Source organism: Amblyomma maculatum, chromosome 7, assembly GCF_055883805.1.
Source record: "Amblyomma maculatum isolate TAMU_Amacu chromosome 7, ASM5588380v1, whole genome shotgun sequence".
NCBI lineage: Eukaryota > Metazoa > Arthropoda > Arachnida > Ixodida > Ixodidae > Amblyomma > Amblyomma maculatum.
Genome location: NC_139350.1, coordinates 105,298,331 through 105,304,902, shown reverse-complemented (window position 1 = coordinate 105,304,902; position 6,572 = coordinate 105,298,331). Strand labels below are relative to the sequence as shown.

The window sequence follows — 6,572 nt, the reverse complement described above, 5'->3', positions numbered from 1 at the left end:
AGTAAGATGGCGAAGATGTCTTCTTGTGATCGGTAATGCCAGCAGCTTTGTAGAGCAGGAGCGCTTGGACCCTGAGTTAAAAGACCCTGCTGATTACCTCGAAGGAAAGATCGCTACCCCTCTTGCTGTGTTCCGGCGTCATTTATTGTCGCTCGCCCTGTACAACGACGTCGTCGTTTAGAACTGCACAACCAACATAAACGCGCAGCTTCTTGTAGTACCCAAAGTCCTCTTACATGAGATTCCGCAGGCGGTGCACGATGAACCGACAGCAGGGCATCTCGGATTGGCGCGCACGTTGCACAGGATACAAGAAAATTATTACTGGTCGCGGTTGCCTGCCAACCTTGCTAAATATGTGTGACCGTGCAGTGAATGCCAGCGGCGCAAAGCACCCCTGACGAGACCTGGTGGTTGGCTGAGCCCAATGCCGCCGCCGAGTAAACCCTTTCCACAAATTGAGATGGACCTTCTCGGCCCCTTCCCAGCTTGATCACCAGTTACGCCGAAGCCGAAGCCGTGCCTAACGGTACCGTAGCACCAGATGCTAAATTTTCCGTCGAACGAAGTTTTCTGCGAGAAGGCGCTCCTGAGGGGATCATCACGGACAGAGGAACTGCATTTACGGTTCACGCAGGTCATCTTGCACTATAGTCTAACGAGTCCGCTTAGGACAACTGCCTACCATCCCTTGGGCAATGGGCTTACGCAGCGCCCCAACAAAACGACCGCAGACATAATCATCATGTACGTGGACGCCGAACACAAGACCCTGGACCCCATCCTGCCGAACGAGATCTTCACGTATAAGAAGACAGTCCATGAGACGGCCAGAGCGACTCCGTTCAAGCTTGTGCACAGCAGGGAGCCCACGACGACGCTCTACGCGATGCTGCACGTCGTAACCAACGAGGACAACTTTGACATCGCCGCCTACCTGCCGCGTGTAGAGGAAGCCCGACGACTCCTACGGCTGCTTATCAAAGATCAACAGCGACATCGACACCTGATGATATAACTTACGACGATGCCGCGCAGAGTACAAGCCAGGAGACCAGTTATGTTTATGAACTCTAATTTGCCGCCGTGGGCTAAGCGAAAAGTGATTCGCCCGATGCTTTGGGCCATACAAAATACTTCGCTGCGTTGAATAACTCGACTATCAAGTCATTCCTGACGGTACGAGAGCATCACAAAGTCGGTACGCGCGCCCAGAAATTGTACATGTTGTTCGTCTGAAGCCTTATTACGCGCGTTGAAAATTTGTGGTGTTTAAACTTTGTAACTCTATGATTAAGTTGCTTTGTAAATTTTGGAACATCAAGGCGTTGTTTTTCAAGGGGGGAGTAATGGCGCGAAATCTTCAAAACTGTATTTGTTGTTCTTTAGCAGCCGTTGTCATGCGGCGTTATCACTCTGGTTCTGGCACGTATATCAATTCCGTATTTTTTGTTTGCTAAATCTCGATGTCGCGAGACGCATCTTATCAGTTTCTTTGTCGCGCAAGGTGCGCCGAGATCTGTCTCGACGATTTCGATGACTCGCGTATGTCTCTGCAATGTTCCAGGTTGTTGTGCTAGTAACAGTTTGGGGCGTTTTCTAGATGGTTCTGAGCAGCCTTTAAATTGAGCGTTGATGAGTGCGACAGGCATTGTTTGTTCAACGATCGACGAGCACGTTTGTTACTATCGCCGCCGAGTTGCTTAGTTCTTTTGCGGGCGCAGGCCAGGCCAATTTTAATTTCAGCACTATCACGCCTGTGTGCTCTTTTCTTGTATACGGCCTTGTCACCGCCACTACTTGCCAATAACCTGTATTTCTCGTCCTATTTATCAATAAAAATCCTTAGTGCTCATTGTTTATTGGTTAACTTGGGATCTACTCTGTCCTTGTACCACGGATGTCTGTTATCAGACGGAAAGATTTTTATTTATCAGTCATTAGGACTACATGATCAAGGTGCCTCAGTCCTAGTAATTACTGTTTAATTTATGCTTCTTTATTGAAAAAACGCTTGAAGAAGATTGCGGTGTTCTCTGGTTTGGAATGCAGTCCTTGCAGGTGTGCCAAAAAAAACAAAGATGACAAGAACATCCTTGTCTATAAGCCAATGCTGTCTCTTTCTACCTTTACAGATATTTTTTAAACGAATAGAAAGTAATTCCAGCCTCCGTCTCCAGTGTGCCCAGTATGTCCCACAAACTATCCAACTCCATTGCCGCATGCTTCTTTATGTTCAGGAAAACTACTCACAGGAACCGGCATTTGTTTTCTTCATTTGAGTACCCTGAGTAAGTGAGAACACATTGTCCTCTCACTTGCTTTGTTTTTTGGAATCCATTCTGTAGTTCTTCTATCACACTATCATTCTCCAAGCAAGCCGAGACTCTGTCCTTTATAAACTAGTTACCATCATTTTATAAGACTGTGGTTGTTTATGTAAGCTTTCTCCTCATTTTTTGTAAGCGAAGCTTACCCTTTTTAATGTCCATATAATGGGGCTTGGCCATTCGTTTTCAGTTGGCACACCCCCTTTCCTTAATGTTTACTTTCTATTTGGGCACAATTTCTTTATAACCTAATTGTGATACCACTCACGATCTTTCAAGTGATACATAAAACCCTCTTCTAACCCCTTCTGCACTTCCCACTCCACTGCTCCTGCAATACCATTGCACCAACGGATCTGTCTTTCTCCGACAAAAAACTTCGGACACTTCTTTTTTGTCATCCCTATTTCCGTTGGGGTCGCCACATATGAACTTCCGTCTTAACTGGAGCCCAGTCAGGGGGATTGGAATGAATCAGTTGTGTTTGGTTCTGGAGCGGCGTGGTTGCCTGGCTCTCTTTATCTGTCGGCCTCCCGGCACGACAGCACGGGAACGCCCACACAACATAGTGTCAGGAATGACAGCAGCATGAGAAACTCGTATTGAAGCAGCTCTCAACGACCCTCAACGGCAAAAAGATGCTCACGAACGAAAGCGCCCAGTAGGCATAGTTGCTAGGCCTCACTCTGCAACCGCCGCACGCGTTCGACGTCTGCAACTCTGCAAGTTGGTGTTTATGGAAGTCTTGCTTCGAGGACTATGCCACTTTCTCCGGTCTACGAAACACTCCGCAAGACATGCAAGTACATACGATTCTGTACTGTATGGGCAGGAAGCTCGCTCGCTGCTAGACACTTTTTCCTTCGACACTGCCACGTTAGCCGCCTACGACGCAGTTGTCAAACACTTCTCCGAGAACTTCGAGCATCTCTGTAATGAGCTCTATGAGTCGTCTCGGTTTCACAAGCGCGTTCAACAACCTAGTGAGAGTGTCGGCGTATTTTACGCTGAGCTGTTCTAGATAATAAAACGCTGCAACTACCAGGCACCGGCAGTGGAAGAACGTTTGGTCCGCGCCAGGTTTGTCATTGGATTGCTCGACACCCGTCTCTCCAATAATCTTTGCTGCTTCCAGAAGGTAACTCTGAAAGAAGCTTGGATGCAAGCTCGTCAGTCTGAAGACGAGGACAAGGAACGCTCACTCGCACAGGCTACCTCGCAAGGTATGGTCAACATTGATGCTGTGACTGAAAAGTTTTCGCGATGGCCGGTCGACGCCAAAGCGCGCTCAACGGGTGTGAAGTCGGAACGCTATCGTGATATTTCGGTCTGTTTCTTGAGCGGTCGCGCATATCATGGGCGCTCACACTCCCCGCCAAAGAGCTGTCTGCAACTGCTGCGGTAAGAGAGGTCACTTTGCTGAGATTTGCCGCTCCAGGAAGTCGAGGCAGGCCAAACTCAATGCTGTTCAGTTGCACACTCTCGAGAAGCCAGCTAAAGCCAAGAATGTGGATTTCACAGTCGACAACAACACAACTCACTTCAAAGTAGACTCAGGTGCCGAGGTTTCCGCAGTTCCTAGTGACTTCCCCAGTGCCCGGCTGAGCTCGCCAAGGTGGATGCTATTTTGACAGCGCCCTGTGGCCAACCTCTGCGTGTACGGAATTCGTATTTGACACATCTATCTCGGCAAAGGAAGACCTCCTGCCAGCGTCTTTACGCCATTGAGCCACTTTCAGTACGTTTACTGGGTCTACCAGCGATCCAAGCTCTCGAAGGTGTTACATTTTTGGGTACTGTCAACACTCTTGAACTGTTCTGCGTCCTCGGCACGCTCAGAGATGAGTACACCATTCGCTTGAAACAAGATGTGCTGTTCTCATTCAGTGCACCTCGACGGATACCAATCCCGCTGCGTTGAGTTGTTCGGCAAGAACTTGAAAAACTCGAAAGCCACGCCGTCATTTGCCGTATTGATAAACCAACTCCATGGTGCGCCGGACAGGTGATAGTGTAAAAAAATGTATTGTACCGTTTTTGTGTGGACCCGATTCGACTAAACAAAGTGGTTCTCAGGGAAATACATATTTGCCTACCGTTGCACAAGTTCTTGGTCTCATCGGTGACGCAGCCATTTTTTCGAAGCTGGATGCAACTGCAGGCTTCCACCAAGTCAAGTGGTCAGCAGACCCGCAAGCACTGACAACTTTCATCACTCCTTTCGGTCACGATTGTTTTGGCCGACTGCCCTTCGGCATCACTTCCGCTCTGGAGTATTTAAAAAAAATGGCCAGGATCCTTGGAGGTCAGGAGGGTGTTGTCAACAGGATTGACAATATTCTTGTTTTTGGACATAAAAGCAGGAACACGATTAAAGACTAGAGCAAGTGTTGACTCGTCTTGCTATTGCAGGTGTCACCTTGAACAAAGACAAGTTTTGGTTTCGGGTCTCCGAAGTCTCCTTCCTAGGTGTCGTCGGCTCAGCACAAGGCATCAAGCCAGACCCGGGCAAGATTGATGCAGTGTATGTAATGCGACCTCCCACAGACGTTGCAGGTGTCAGACGTTTACTCGGAATGTTAATTATTCCTTATTATTTAAACAGTGCGATCATGAAGACAAAGAACAAGATAAAAGAAAACCACAGTACAAGCACTTGTACTGTGGCTTCCTTTTATCTTGTCCTTTGTGTTCTTGTTCGCACTGTTTAAATTATTAACGAAAAAGTACCACCTCGCCCAACAAAGTATGAGTATGGTAAATCATCTTGCTAGGTTCTTGTCTCATATTTCGGAAATCACTTCTCCGAATCGCACCTTTCTCATCAAGAATGCTAGTTGGACTTGGAAGTATGAACATCAAATTGCATTCAAAAATGTCAAGGACTTTCTGAGGTCCGAATGATGCTTGGCCAAGTACCACCCATCACATGCCACAACAGTCTCTGCCGACGCTAGCTCGTTTGGAATCGGAGCAGCATTGCAACAAGCGCAACTGACTGGTGAGCGGAGGCCTTTGCCTCAAGGTCAATGACGACCACAGAACAAAGGTACAGTCAAACAGAAAAAGAAGCCTTGGCTACAGCGTGGACCATCCAGAAGTTCGACCAGCTTAGTCAGAGGCAATACCTTCACCATAGCGACTGATAATCTACCGCTCGTGTCATTGTTCGGAAAAATGGAACTTGACGTGCTTCCTCCGAGAGTGCAAAGACTCAGGCTTAAGGCAATGCCTTACCAGTTTGAGATCATATACGTGCCCGGAAAATTGTTGGCTACAGCGAATGCATTGTCTCGCATCCCTACCAAAGTGCATCCAGTAGACACAGTGGAACATTTTGCTACAGTAGTCATGGCTTCTGCTCCAAATGTGCTTCTTGTGAACATGCGGAAAATCAGGAATGCCCAAAGTTGTGATGAAGAATGCACCAAGCTCACCTCTTTCTGCCGGCACGGCAGGCCAAAGAATTCAAACATAGCTCTTCAAGTGTGAAAGTATGAATCAGTGAAGGATGAACTTTATGTTTGTGATGGTCTTCACCTCAAAGGCACTCGCCTCGTGATCCCTGCAGCAATGAGTCCAGTAGTCTGGACGCTTCTGCATGAAGGGCTCAGGCCATCAGTCGCTTCAAGGCCCTCGCTCGTGAATCTGTGTGGTGGTCTGGCATAACAGCGGAGATAATCTCCCTCCTAACCAGCTGTGAATGATGCGCCCTTAAACTCCTATTTCTCGTTCCACATAAACGCCGCCGGTTCCACATGAGTTCCAGATAAATCACTTCTTCCAGATAATTTATCTTTAACAAGACGCTATTAGTTTGCGCTAGGTGGAACGCTACACTTATGACGTATTTCAGTCTTTTTAACGGGAACGAGCTCGTATTAACTTGAACATATATATTCTTTAAATGAAACAGCCGTTTTTCCAACTTCCGCGTGTTCCACTTACCAACAACGTACAGTCGTGAGCAGCCTTGTCTAGAGCGCGCCGACAGTGTTCCGGGGAGCAAGTCAGCGCCATCTAACGTTAGGCTCTGAGTTCGAGTTATGTGTCCCATGCGCATGCGCGGCCAAAATAAAGCAGTGCCTGCTCGTGGGTTCCCGGCCACATTTCCATCCAGTGCTTGCGCTTCATGCCGCCAGGTACGCGCTTAATGATATGTAACAGCGGTCTGTAAACCAACGTGTTTCTCGCGAATCACGAAGCGGCTAGGCAAGTGGAATGTGATATCGGGTTATCGCT

General features: G+C 47.9%; 1 pseudogene; it reads left to right on the top strand.

The window, feature by feature from the left end:
* Positions 1-745: 745 nt before the first annotated feature.
* Positions 746-4,251, top strand: LOC146184251 (uncharacterized; annotated as a pseudogene).
* The last annotated feature ends 2,321 nt before the right edge of the window (positions 4,252-6,572 follow it).